Source organism: Centrocercus urophasianus, unplaced genomic scaffold (assembly GCF_019232065.1).
Source record: "Centrocercus urophasianus isolate 14NV4802_14NV808 unplaced genomic scaffold, USGS_Curo_1.0 seq_74, whole genome shotgun sequence".
In the NCBI taxonomy this organism is placed as follows: Eukaryota; Metazoa; Chordata; class Aves; order Galliformes; family Phasianidae; genus Centrocercus; species Centrocercus urophasianus.
This window is the reverse complement of record NW_024885355.1, coordinates 1,044,277-1,057,652: the sequence shown is the minus strand read 5'-3', so window position 1 is coordinate 1,057,652 and position 13,376 is coordinate 1,044,277. Positions and strand designations below refer to the sequence as shown.

Below are 13,376 nucleotides of genomic sequence, written 5' to 3'. Positions count from 1 at the left end.
GCAGCGGGGAGGACGCGGGGAGGCGGCGCCGGGCGGCCGCGGGGAGCGGGCAGGGCAGAGAGCGGGCGGCACCTTGCAGCGGGCGGAAGGTGAGTGCTGCCGGGCCGGGGATTTCCTCCCCGTTTTTTTTCTTTTTCTTTTTTTTTGCAACTGGAAAGTTTGCAAAGAGGTTGAGCGGTTGGGTTCTTATTGTTCTTCTCTCTCTCTCTCTTTTTTTTTTTTCTTCTTCTTCTTCCCCTTTCCATTCAATTTAAGAAAGGGGGTGGGGGTGAGATTGCCTCCCTCCTGCTTTCCCAGCTCATTCATTTAACAAAGGGAGTTGTATCCAGCCTCGGGCTGTGCGATCGAGAGCCTCTTGCGGTCTCGGGGTAGAGGTTGGAGGGGGGGAAATCGGGGCTCAGCCCGCGCCTGGTGCTGGCTGTGGCTGGAGGGGCTCCGGGGGCCGTGGGATGTGGGGGGGGAGAGAACACAAAGAGTTGAAGAGCCGACCCCGTGCTGAGTGATGCAGCCTCGGGCTTTGTGTGTGGCTCTATGGTAGGGATGCAGACGTGGGAGCGTGTTTCTCCTTAGCCCCCTCCGTTCCGTGTGTGAGATCTGTTGTTATTCAAGATCTTAACGGCAAAGCTGAACTTAGGATCGTGGCACGGCTTGGATTGGAAGGGATCTCTCGAGGTCTCCGATCCAGCCCCCCCCCTCCGGCTCGGATAAGGGAGGGAACGGCAGCGAGGAGACCTTGCGAGTTGGGTGGCACCTCTGGGTGCTCCTCGAAGCCCCAAGGAGAGGCAGCACCGCAGGGCGAAGGGCAGCAACTCTCGTCCTTTCCTCAGTGCATGGAAACCCGCAGCTCTCCCATGCTTGCAATCCTTGCTTTTGCTGCTTTTGTTATCCAAAGGGCTTAAAATCCACGATTAGTGGGGAGAGCTGGCTCCATCCGTGTGTGTGTCACGGTGCATCTGCTTCTGCTGGGCATTGCTTGATCCTTACTCAGACATTACCTCCAGCAGCAAGATTTTTAAATAAATAGATGTCAAGACCTCTGCTTGTTACCAGCTGAAAGGCATGTACTTTAGGTGGTGATTAAGTACACTGTGTGCGTATGTAAGAACAACTGTAGAAGCTGTTTAGTTCTTGCCAAGCTTTTTAAAGTGAAAGCAGACATTGTAGCTGGTGAAATGGCTGTGCTGGGCACGGGAGGGAGACTGTTTGTTCTCCTTGCTTGCAATTACTCTTTGTACAGTGACTCACGGATGCCTTTCACTGAACCGCCTCCCTGCTTTCCTTACCTGGAGTTTCCTGGTGTTGCCTGGTGCAGCAGCGAGCATCACCCTATCTGCTGCTCTAACAGCCTTCCCGTTGTTTGGGTGCTTTTGTCTTGCTCAAAGCTTTTTAGGATAAGGCAGGAAAAACTCATCTGTGTGGAGCAGCTCATGTGTGTGTCCACTGGGTGGTTAGGCATTACTTTTCCCTCTGTGTTTTCACTGGGTTAGGCAGAAAAGGGCTGTAAGAAAGAAGGGGACACTCTGTAACAGAGGATGATGTGAGAGAACAAGGGGAAATGGCTCCAAACTAAAAGAGGGGAGGTTTAGATTGGATGTAAGGAAAAAGTTTTTTACGTTAAGGATGGTGAGGCACTGGCACAGGTTGCCCAGAGAGGTGGTGGGTGCCCCATCCCTGGATGCAGTCACGGTCAGGCTGGATGAGGCTCTGAGCACCTGATGGAGCTGTGGTGTCCCTGTTCATTGCAGCACAGTTGGATCAGATGGTCTTTAGAGGTCCCTCCCAACTCAAATGATTCTATGATTTTGTGATAAAATACACTGCTTGTCTATTGCTTTTCTGACTGCTTTGATTGCACTGGAAATACAAACTTATTGTTTTGCCCCAGAGATCTGTTGAATTATTGCTGATTCCTGTGGATTCTTTCCCAGATCTGTGCAGAGCTTTCCTCAGCTTTGACTGCAAGTGCATGAATTACACCTGGTTTCTTAAGCAGTTTTGTTTTTGTTTAACTGAAGATATCAGTGAGCTTCAGTGTGGCTTCTTTCTCTGTTTTGCACCTTCATAGGTGTGGGCAGTTTTGTTATTTTGTAACCATGGCTGTGATGGCCCAGTTCCCTTACATTCTTATGAGCATATTGAAACACCTATAAAAGTAGACTTTTCTGGTTAGCAAAACAGAAATGATGCTGAGTTCCACCCTTCGAGTGATCTGGGTTTACAGTTCATCCTGTCAACAGCACGTGATAACAGAAGTAAATAGACTTCGTAAAGGGTCTGAAAGCAACCATGCTTTGTGAGGAAGTATAAGAAAATAGACTGAGACCAAGCATCTGTAAACAAAAGCCGTATTTCTTTAAGTCTTGCATTGTTAGACCTTTGACACATGCACGAATCTCTCTTGTTTTTTACCTCTTTGGGAAGGGGAAAGAATACTGCGTGTCAGAAATGTACTGTGCCTTTTTCTGTGCTTGCCCAGGAGCTTTGCTTGCGTGTTCAAACTCTGTGTGGAATTGGGAAGAATGTAGAAGTGTTCTGCTTGATGGCAAGGGCTTGTGCTTATGGAGAAAATTATCTAGTGTGTTGCATTTCATATGGACTTGCACAGCTCTCACCTGGGGGGAGGTGCTTTGAAGCCCCATTCCCAGTGGGAGCAGAACCAGGGCTGGCAGCAGATGCTCAGTGATGCAGCGCGTAAGGCACAGCGATCAATTCTTCCCTCCTGAGCAAGAGGCATGTGATGCTCTTTAGGAATAGGTAGCTTGAAACACACCAACACTATTTATGCTAACCGGGATTTACTCATTAGAAAGAAAAAGGCTCTTAGAGGACATGCTAAGTATTATAATTTATCATCATTTGGGAGACAGTGGAGTCGCCGTCCCTGGAGGTGTTCAAGAAACGTGTAGATGTGGCACTGAGGACATGGTTTAATGGCTGGTGGTGATGGGTTGGCTGCTGGACTTGGTGATCTTAGTTGTCTTTTCCAGTCATCATGATTCTACGATGCCTCGGTAGGTGTTTTAAAATAGGTCAGTGAGTTGCACTCTGAAAATGCAGATTGCTCTTTCTGCTCATGCTGGTCCCCTGGATCTCACTGTTACTGCGTTGTACGTGGAGCAGAGAGCTGAGAGTATTGCTTCCTCATCTCGATTTGGGGATCCAAGCAGCTGTGCTAACAAATGCACTGGTATTCTTGCATAGCTTTCTCTAGCTCCTTTCATTTTAGCAATTGTTTGCTGGGGTGGTGCAAGAGGAAGCAAAAAAGCTATCTGATGAAGTGCGTTTCCAGGGGAATTCAAAGAAACAGTGGAAGTATTTGGGTCTTGTTTATGTACCAATGTACTTCTCGTAAGTTACTGAAGCTCTGGAGTAGCTGTTTAAGCTGGCAATCCACGTGTTCTGTTCTTCCCATCGTACAGCAAACGATGGCCTTCCTGTGTCTCTTACATCTTGTCTGAGACACAGGTTAAACAGCAACTGTCCTTCCGTGGTTTCCTTCCTTCTCACAATCTGTGCTCTTTGGACTTGCTACACAGCCAGCTTATTTCGCTCTTACACTGATATAACTCCCTTAAAAATCACTGTTTTTCCTACTTCTCTTCTAGAATTACTGAAGTCAGGTGGTGGTAAGTGAGGCATCCTTTTGTCAAGGAGGAGAAATTGCTGATGGAACAGAGGAAAGGTTGTATTTTGGGTAAAACAGACCAAAGGAGAAGATTGCACAAGTAGTAATCAAGTGTTCTTTCAGAAAGGAAAGAATTTCTCCCATAATAACACTTTGTGATCCCAGTTAAGGTATAGGAAGCGTGGCATGTGATGTGTGTGTGTGTGTATATACATATATATATACTGAAGTTCATGATGTAGCTACTAAAATCTTCTTGATCTTGGCCTTCAACTACGAGGCTAACAAATCAAGAGGCAGGTATGCATTGTGTGGGGTATAAAACCTTGTTTCATCCTCTGTTCTCTTCTTTATAAAGTTCATCCGTACATGTAATCTGAAGTGAAAATGGAGTATAAAAATAACAAGTGTTCATATTTGTGTTTTTAGAGCAGGGAGTGTCATTCCAGGTTCACGTGAAGCATTGTCTCCTGCCTGATGTGTGTAGTGCCTTTCCACAGTTTACAGGTGAGGTAGAATCATGGCTCTTGGTGACTTTACAGATGGCAGCAGAGAGAAGAAAAATCAAATAGAATCATAGAGTCAAGGAAAATCAAGAATCAAGGCCAGGTTGGATGGGGCTCTGGGCAGCCTGGTTTAGCATTAAACATGGAGGTTGGCGGCCCTGCATGCGGCAGAGGGGTTGGAGATTCATGGTCCTTGAGGTCCCTTCCAACCCTGGCCATTCTGTGATTCTGAGTCACAGGCTGTCCTGAGTTGGAAGGGATCCATAAGGATCATCAGGTCCAACTCCTGGATAGAAAAATTTAAGATACAGTCTGGCATCCAGAGTTGTAACAGCACCACTCTGGGACTTGGAGTTACTTTCTGGAAGTGTGAGTAGGGTTTGAACTGTTGGTTCTCTTAATGTCTGTAAGTGGCACAAGGATATTTGGTATGACAGCTCTCTTACAAGATAGAGCCTGTTTCTTAGGGCTTGGATTCTATTCATGAAGCAGGAGCTGGAGTGAGAAGCGTATTTCATTGGAACTGGTGTCTTACTGAACGTGGTTTTTCTCCTCGTTTGTATGCAGAAAGCTTTGTATGATGTGAAATATCTTATTGGTTCTTTAGCATAACGAATTTCCAGTATAAATTATTTTCTATACTTGCAGATTACCAAATGCATGTTCTCAAAATATGAGTGCCTTGGCCACTTAGCCCAAACTCCTTGTCGAGAGAGAAGAAAAGTAATTCCTTTTGAATTTATTTTTCCCAGCTAGCTGTAAATGAACATGCAGTTTCACCAGCAAGCTGAATTCAAAGGCTTTGTGCCAGAATGAATCTATCCTTTGCCTTTAGGAGGTATTTCAAGAATGTCTTATTTCAGTCTTGCTTTGGAGAAGCTGTAAGTCAGAGCTGAGTGTAGAATTCATGTGCATCCATAACTCAGTCTTGTTTGGAATGAAGAATAAACTGGTTTCCTCCATCATCAGTGGGGAGGAGTAGATCTTTCTGTCTCAGTAAATCCAGTCACTACTACTGAGGCTATTAGGTTTGTTTCAGCTCGTGGCTGTGATTCTTTGTAAGGTGCAGCATGGGCTTGAGGCCATTACTGAGCTCTGTAACCCTCTGTGTTGATGTAGAAGGGGAAAAAAGTACGAGGCCAGACTTATAATTTATCTTTTGCTTTTTCTAGTTCATTGAGCTGCTCACCTGAGTCTGAACTCTGGTGTTCCTTCATAATAAAACGTAAATTTAACAGTCAGGTAGCAGCTGCAAAGACCAGGGAGTGCATAGGAAAAAAAGGAATTAGCAGCAAATGGGCATGTCAGAATTTGAAATGCAATATTGATTAGTTCATTAATTTTAATAAGACACTCAATTATAAAACACCCATTACATTTTGCAGTTTCTTCTGGAAATAGAACTAGTTATACATCCTTATTCTTTCAGGAACACCTCACTCAAGCTGAATTTTAGCATCATTTCCTTTGCAAACCACAGAATGTGTTAACTCTTCCTGTAGCCCAAGTTTGGCTATGTCTTATTCTAGCAAAACATTATCTTTAGTAGGCCACTGTTTTCAGTAAACTGCAGGACTTACACGTAGCATGTACAAACTGAAAGGTGCCTTAACTGAGAGTGATCCAAATCAGCATGTCGTTGAAATAAAGACTGCAGTTGAGGTCAAAAGGCAGATATTTAAATACTGGCTAATTGCTAGAAAATCAGGCAGATCCATTTAAAACACAGCACATAAAAACAAGCCTTTATTTAAGCTCAGGAAACAAGTGTGAATGGGAGTGTTGGCTCGTGAAGAGTGTCACAGTTTTCTTTATGTTTAGAAATATGTTCTATGGCCTTTATAATACAGAAATGTACTTTTCAGTCTGCAGGTCTTGATGACTTCAGGCTTGTTTCCAACGTGGATCTCTGACTTTGTTTAAATAATATCTCTAATAAAGGATTTCCTGCAGGTGGTTTGAGGCACTCCACTCTTGGCACTTCTTGCTGAAGTCAGGAATTGCTGTAGGAATATTTGGTTTCCATGCAAGAATGAGGCTGCTGGAAGACCTAAAATAAAGACCTGGAATGACTGTTTACTATGGATTCTCTGAGGGCTGTACTGAATGGTATTTTCATGGATGTGGTCACTGCTAACTCTTTTTTTCCACAACAGTTTGATTGAATTTTATTGCCAGACTACCCAGGAAAGCAAACTTTCCTGTTTAAACCACAAAATGTTAACCACAAACTTAGAGTTCACATCCCTGCCTTGCCCTGCTGTTGTGCTTGTCTTCAATCCCACTTGGGAATGAGATGTAAGTTCAATTTCAGTGTTGCTCCTGTGGCCTTGCAACCACAGCAGCAGATTGTAGAATCGTTCAGGTTGGAAAAATCCTCTTTAAGATGATCCAGTCCAACTGTCAACCCATCAGTGATGATTAAGGGAAAGCACTGGGAGCTGAACGAAGAGGGGTAGGCATGGGGGATGGTGGTGCTGCAGAGCACTTCGTTTAAACCATCCCATTTCTGATAATCTAAGTAACTGCTGAGCTTTTTTGGTAAATCTTAATGCGTTTTATGGGTGTGTGTGAAGGTGTTTGGTCTTTCTGTTAAGCTCCAAGATTCTGGAGATGTGAAGGCTATGTAAAAATCTGTGTCACACAAGGGAGACTTCTCCCACTCCTGTCTGCAGGAAGAGTGACAGGATTTGATCCAAGTGTGCCTTGGAGACTTAAATAATGAGGTTTAAGTGTGGTTGAGCCTTCAGTTCCTAACTTTGTGTGGGAAAGTGAAGGATTCTGCGGCGTTTTAAAATTCAGGGAGTTTATTAACAGCAGAAGTTGTGGATGCTCCATCCCTGGAGGTGTTCAAGGCCAGGATGGATGGGGCCCTGGGCAGCCTGAGCTGGTGCCTGATGTAGTGGTTGGCAACATGGCAACCCTCCCTGCAGCAGGGGGCTGGCGCTACGTGATCTTTGGCTTGGTTTGGAAGGGGCTTCGTTCTATGATGCTATGAACTTAGTTCTGCTCAATCACTAAAATCTTGAGTTGATAGCCTTACAAAAGCCAGAGAAGTGAAGGGAGGAAGGAGGAGGTACTGCAGCACTGTACTGCACTTATACTGATCTAATAAAAAAATCTCTTCTAATTTCTGGCTCATCAAATTTCTCATTGTTACATCAATCCATTTGTCTTGGTAATAAGATGACAGGTGAAAAACCTGCAATCTCTTACTTTTCTGTATCTTAACAGATTCTTCTCCCATGCCACTTTGAATCCTTTAATAGCAGGGATGATGATTAAAAGGGCCATATTAAACTCCTAAAAGGCAGCAGAAGTTTCTTCCACTGTGAAACCAGTGCCAGAAGAGTCTGAGAGAGTAGGAATAGCATTATTTTTTGAGGCTGCCTTCAATCCCTATCTCATGATCCTAAATAAGCCTTTGAAGACATTTTATGAGCAAAATTAAGCTGACATTTCATCTTGATGAAGCTGCAGCCTGGCAATGTCAAACTGCTGTCTCTCCTTTCATATCTGGGAGCACTGACAGTCATATTAAATGTAATTTGGTGCATATGTGGGAACTAACTTCTGCAGGTATTGGACTCAGTGATCCTTTTGGGTCCCTTCCAACTTGGGATATATCTATGATTCCTTCTGTATGCTTTTGATTTTTTTTTTTCCCTCCCACCCTCTATCTTCATTCCTTAACTATATCTCTTAAAGCCTATTTCTTCTTTTTTTTTCTTTTCCTTCCCCCTTTCTACAGTAACACTGTTCATCTCCTGTCCAGCTCTACTTTCCCTGGACACCCACAAGGCTGATGAGAAATGGAGGCCTAAACCATCTGTGATCCTGAAGATGAGCAGTAGGGAGGTAGTGTGCTTTGTGTTCCACCCCACTAAGAAGCAGCTGCTTCAGGGCTCTGCAGGGGGATAAAGGTTGGATAGGGGGAAGAAACTCATGGCCTGCCTCTTTGGAGAAGGCAGTTTTGCTGATGGGACATGGAAATTTTAAAATGCGCTGATGTCATTCAGAAAGGCTGAAGAGGTGAGGATAGGGCTGGGAATTGCTTGTCCTTCTAGAAGAAAAAGCAAAAAAGCTTGGATTCCTCCAGGGCTCTTCTGGAAGCCGGAAGGATCGTATGATTCTATGAAAGCAGAACACAAGCAGTATATTCTTCTGCGTAGGCTGTCTTTAAATGGAGGCAGACGGCCAGAGACAGCGTTTGAATTCTAGGTTCAATAAAGGCACATCCTCCAGTTAGACACAGCAAAACAGTGTCAATTTTTAGAATTAAAAACAGTGCCTAAATGCTTCAATAGCTTGTCATCAGGTGACTCACTGCGCTGTCATAGTGGGGACTTCTGGCTTGCATGAAAGTTATCCTTGCTGAAACAGCATCCTGCCAGCTCATATTAACAGCCCTCTCTCCCAAAACTGTTTCTGATTTATTCCTGGTGAAGAGGGGTTTTGGAAAGAGGGGCAGGACCGGAAGCTAAGGGGAAGTTTAAAGATGAGAAATCCCATTACATTTTTCTTTCTGCTGTTGATGACTTCCGAGTGCCAGCTTTTTCATTTCTTCTGTGTTTGTGTCTCTGAATTGTGTCCAGGGGTTGCAAAAGAAAAAAACATTCAGAAGTGATGACCATATCTGTAAGAATTTAGTCATTGACTTGGTCTGACCAAAAATGCCTTTTCTTGTCTGCGATGACTTCATTTAAAGTTATAGGCTACTTAAAACAACGATAATAATGTTTAAGTGATCTCAGCTTGAGTTTTCTTCATCTCCTGCAGTTGATTTGGGAATTGTCAGAATCATGATTTTTTTAAAATTATTATTATTTTTGCTTAATTCACATTATCAGTTTTCTTTTAGATGCCCTTTTACTTTTTTAGGAACAAATCCTTTGTAACATTAGGTATTAGGTACATCCTGCAAGAGAGCCCTTCCTGCCTTCTGGTGCAGTACTTATTCATCCTCGGACTTAGTCCAAATGCCACCACCAGTGCTCATGTGAGGCTTTTTCTCTTCCCACTTTTCTGCCCGAAAAATTTGTTCATATTTGTTCAAGCAGCATAAATGCGTCAGTTCAGGAGATAATGGTCACAGAGATTAAAATAATCTCATCCGAGCAGTGAGTGGCTGTATGCCTTTAACATCATACTTATTTCTGTCATCAGCTTCGTGCTTAGTATTGCAGCGCAGATCTTGCATATCTGCTGATGTTCGGTCGCTCTCACAATCCCACCCTGTTATTTTGGCTCAGTATCCAGGAGCAGTGACTTCAGCAAGGTGATCTCATCCTACTTGCGGTGTAGCTGTGTTTGTTTTTGAAGAGTTGAGATCCCAAAATCTGTTCCGTCTGCACCTCCTGTAGGCAAAGGCAAATCCCCTGAAATCCAGTAGGATGAGCATGTGTGATCTCTGTTCTGTCATCCTCCTTTCTCAGCAGTTTAGTGGGCATGGTGGTGATGGGTTGATGGTTGGACTAGATGATCTGAATGGTCTCTTTTCCAACCTTCATGATTCAAGAAATGAACACATTTCTCTGTTTGGGAACTTAATGTTTTTCTTTCCACTGGGATGTGAATGGGGTGAGCAGTGAAAGGCTTCTGTAGCATAACTTACACTGGTTTTTGTTTGTCCTCTCTGTGACAGCTGCAATCCTAAATTCCTTAGGAACTAACCCTATAAATTCAGAAGGAGAGACTCTGTGGTTGGTATTGTACTGTTCTTGATTAACAGATTAGATGCTTGTTTGCCTTTTTCCAGAAACTGGCCACCTCCACCCCATCTCATTACAAAGCTATAGAGTGAAGATGTAGCTGCTGGCAGCTGTTTTCCTTCTCATAATCGTTTTCAGTTGACCACATTAAAAGTATAACTCCGATCTTGCATTTTCTTGGGGATGGACTATGTGCTGAAAAGATGAGATGTCTCCCTCTCCACCTGCTGGGAGCGTGCTTGAGTTTTCCTGGGAAGCAATGTTACAGAGTGAAGCTTGACAGAGCTGAGCTCATCAAGGCATGCTGCCATCCAAAGGCAAGGTTGCTTTTCCTCTTCAGCACTTGGCTGTGAGCTGAGCTGGAAGAATACTTAACAGAGTGACATGCAGTGTCATATTAAAGATCCTAGAGCTTCTGTGGCTTAGGAACCTGGATGGGGCTGGCCCTATTTAGTATCTTTATTGATGAGTGAACCCTTAGTAAGTCTGCAGATGACACCCATCTGAGAAGTGCAGATCTGCCTGAGGGTAGGGAGGCCCTTCAGAGGCACCTGGATAGGCTGCACTCCTGGGCTGAGGCCAATGGGATGAAATTCAACAAGGGCAAGTCCCAGGTCCTGCACTTGGGTCACAGCAACCCCATGCAGCACCGTGGGCTTGGGGCAGAGTGGCTGAAAGCTGCATGGAAAAAGAGGATCTGAGGGTGTTGGTTGACGCTCAGCTGAATGTGAGCCAGCATTGTGCCCAAGTGGCCAAGAAGGCCGATGGCATCCTGCCTTGTATCAGAAATAGTGTTGCCAGCAGGAGCAGGAGCTGATCGACCCTCTGCATTCAGCTCTGGTGAGGCTGCACCTCGAGTGCTGTGTTCATTTCTGGGCCCTTCACTGCAGGGAAGATGTTGAGGCCCTGGAGAATATCTGGAGAAAGGCAACAGAGCTGTGAAAGTTCTGGAGCACAAGTCTTATAGGGAATGGCTGGGGGAACTGGGATTATTCAGTCTGGAGAAGAATAGAGTCCGGGAGACATTATTGCCCTTTACGACTTCCTGAAAGGAGGATGTAGCGAAGGGGAGGTCAGCATCTTCTCCCAGGAAGCAGCGCTAAGGCAAGAGGTAATGGCCCCAAGTTGTGCCAGGGCGGGGTTGGGTTGGATATTAGGAAAATATTATTCTCAGGGAGAATGGTCAGTCAGTGGAACAGAGCCCCCTAGGAGGTGGTGGAGGCACTGTCCCTGGAGGTGGTCATGAACTGTGGAGATGTGGCACTGAGGGACACAGTGGGGATGGGTTGGTAGTTGAATTTAGTGATCTTAGTGGTTTTCCAACCTTAACGATTCTTTGTAAGGAGTGTAAGACACGAGAGCAAATCTGGAGCTTCTGAGAGTTAGTTCATAAATAAGTGTTTTTCTTTTGAAAGATCTACCTGCTGGGGTGCCTGCTTTGTGTAGCTTTTCATTTCTTGTTGTTTCGTTCTTAACTACATCTTCCCCCAAGCTCTCTAAACCTCTACCCCATGCACATTCAGCTCCTGCTGCTTCTGCTTATGCTCAGTATCTGAAAATCCTTGCAACAAAATGGGTTTTAACTCTCTGACTGGTTCTCTGTCTTCAGTAAATACGTTTCGGAGACAAAAGGCTTGACAGAAAATCCCAACTGGCACATACATTTCCTACTGCTGTCTTTGTGCTCTTCTCCTCAGCCTGGGCTCTGTGCTACAGTGTGGAAGCACAATATTTGCAATCCCTGCCATGCTCTAAGGACTTTGACCAGAGGATGCTTTCAAAATCCATTTTGTAATGTATGAGAGCATTTTGGGTTTTTTTCTGTCTCTTGCCCACATAATGTCTTATGAGCATTACATGGTTCCCAATAATCTTGAAATGATGGTTCAAAATTGGAAGGATGCTTTCTATAGCAGGTTAGAAACGGTCAGCTAAGACAAAACTTCTTGGTGTCCAGCTGAAATAAGTTTTAATCCAAGACAGAATTAAGTTGCTAATGCTGCTGCCATTCACACATTGTGTTTTTATATAATCCTGTTGTTTTCCAGCGCTCCTTCCTTGCAGTCCTTCAGCTTGTAATTAAAACGGTGTAGTGCAGGAGTCATCTCCTGTACAAACCATCCTGGCTTCCTCATTGAGGTGCTGCCCTTCTCTGTCGCCTTCCACCTCAGCATTGCTTATAAAGGCTCACAGGGAGAATAAAACAAGCATGCTGGAGAGGTAGCGTTCTTTCTTCTATTGTGCAGGTGAAAAGGGCAACACAGAAGCAGCAGGCACAAAGGGGAACAGGAAAACACATATCTGAATAGCCTGAAATATGGGTGGAGAGGCTGGCAGTGTCTGTGCCTCAGAGCCCATAGTCGGGATGAAAACAAGATGAGAATTTTTCACATTGTCAGGAACTGTGCAGGACGTATTCAGTAAGACCTGTACATGAAGAACCAAAAGCAAAAAAAGGTGTTTTTGATAACCTGGGGCCGTAACTCTGGCAGTAGCCTATGGGTGTCAGTGGGGACATTCAGGGATTGTCTTAGCAGCATTTCTAACCTTGAGAGCAAAAGCAGAGCATTTCTAAAAGCTGTGGGTAGGCATCTAGTGGGAACCCAGAAAGCTTGTGGGCGCTTGATTCCCTTGGAAGCTGTTGGGATTTGGCACCCAAGCTAGTGAAGTATTTTTAAAGACTCTTAAATATCTTTCTGGAAATTGGGTCTGATGTTACTAGTCAGCCTGAGAGGTGAGATTTTTTTTGTTAAGTAACTGCTGCCTTTGATCCCTGTTATTTCTAGCAGATTAACAGAAGGAGATTGAGGAAAAGCAGTAAGGGTGGCTGTGGGGCTAGCAAGATCGACTCAAGAGGAAGTTATAAGCCTATGTGCATGGTTGATTTTATAAAATGAGGAGAGCAGGAGTGTTTATGGGCTTCTGCAGAGTCTAATTGGCATGGAATGGAGGGTGTGAAAGAAGGAAAACTTTGGTCTGTGCTCTACGAGTGCCTGTGCAGGGTAGTGTGGGAGCTGGACTAGATGACCTTTAAAAATCCCTTCCAACGCAAATGATTCTTAGGGTACACTTGGGGGTGTTTGGTGACAGCAGTGTAGAAAGTTGGAGTTTGGGTACAGTTGGAGTTGATGAAGCCCTTCCAGAGGTTTGATTCTATCAGTCTTAACTTCTGAAGATACTGCAGACATGCTCACACCAAGCACACTGTAACCAGTAGGTCAGAAAAATTGATTTGAGGTAAATATGAAACAAAAATTAGACCAAATAACGAGTCAGCAGGATTGAGTGGCATTCAACTCAGAGTCCTGAGGAACTTGAATGTGAAACTGCGGAACTGCTGGCCAGCCTGTATCATTCATTGCTATAGACTGCTGCTGTGCCAGAGGACTGGGTTGTTGCCAGCGTAATTCCCATCTATAAAAAGGACTCTTGAGGGGATCCTGGGAACCACACACTGCACAGTCATGATACCAGTTTTCAGATCTGAAATATGGGTCTCTGAACACATGGGTAAATGTTTTCTGCTGGAAAAGA

The 13,376-nt window shown here is 44.5% G+C and overlaps 1 protein-coding gene across 2 annotated transcripts in view; it reads left to right on the top strand.

The window, feature by feature from the left end:
- The first annotated feature begins 28 nt into the window (after positions 1–28).
- Positions 29–13,376, top strand: part of PAK1 (p21 (RAC1) activated kinase 1) — a 68,434-nt gene continuing 55,086 nt past the window's right edge. The window contains exon 1 of one of the 2 annotated variants that reach the window (XM_042838197.1): positions 29–89. The gene's annotated coding sequence lies outside the window, so the exon portion shown is untranslated. The remainder of the gene's footprint in view (positions 90–13,376) is intronic. The other variant, XM_042838196.1, reaches the window with a different exon arrangement.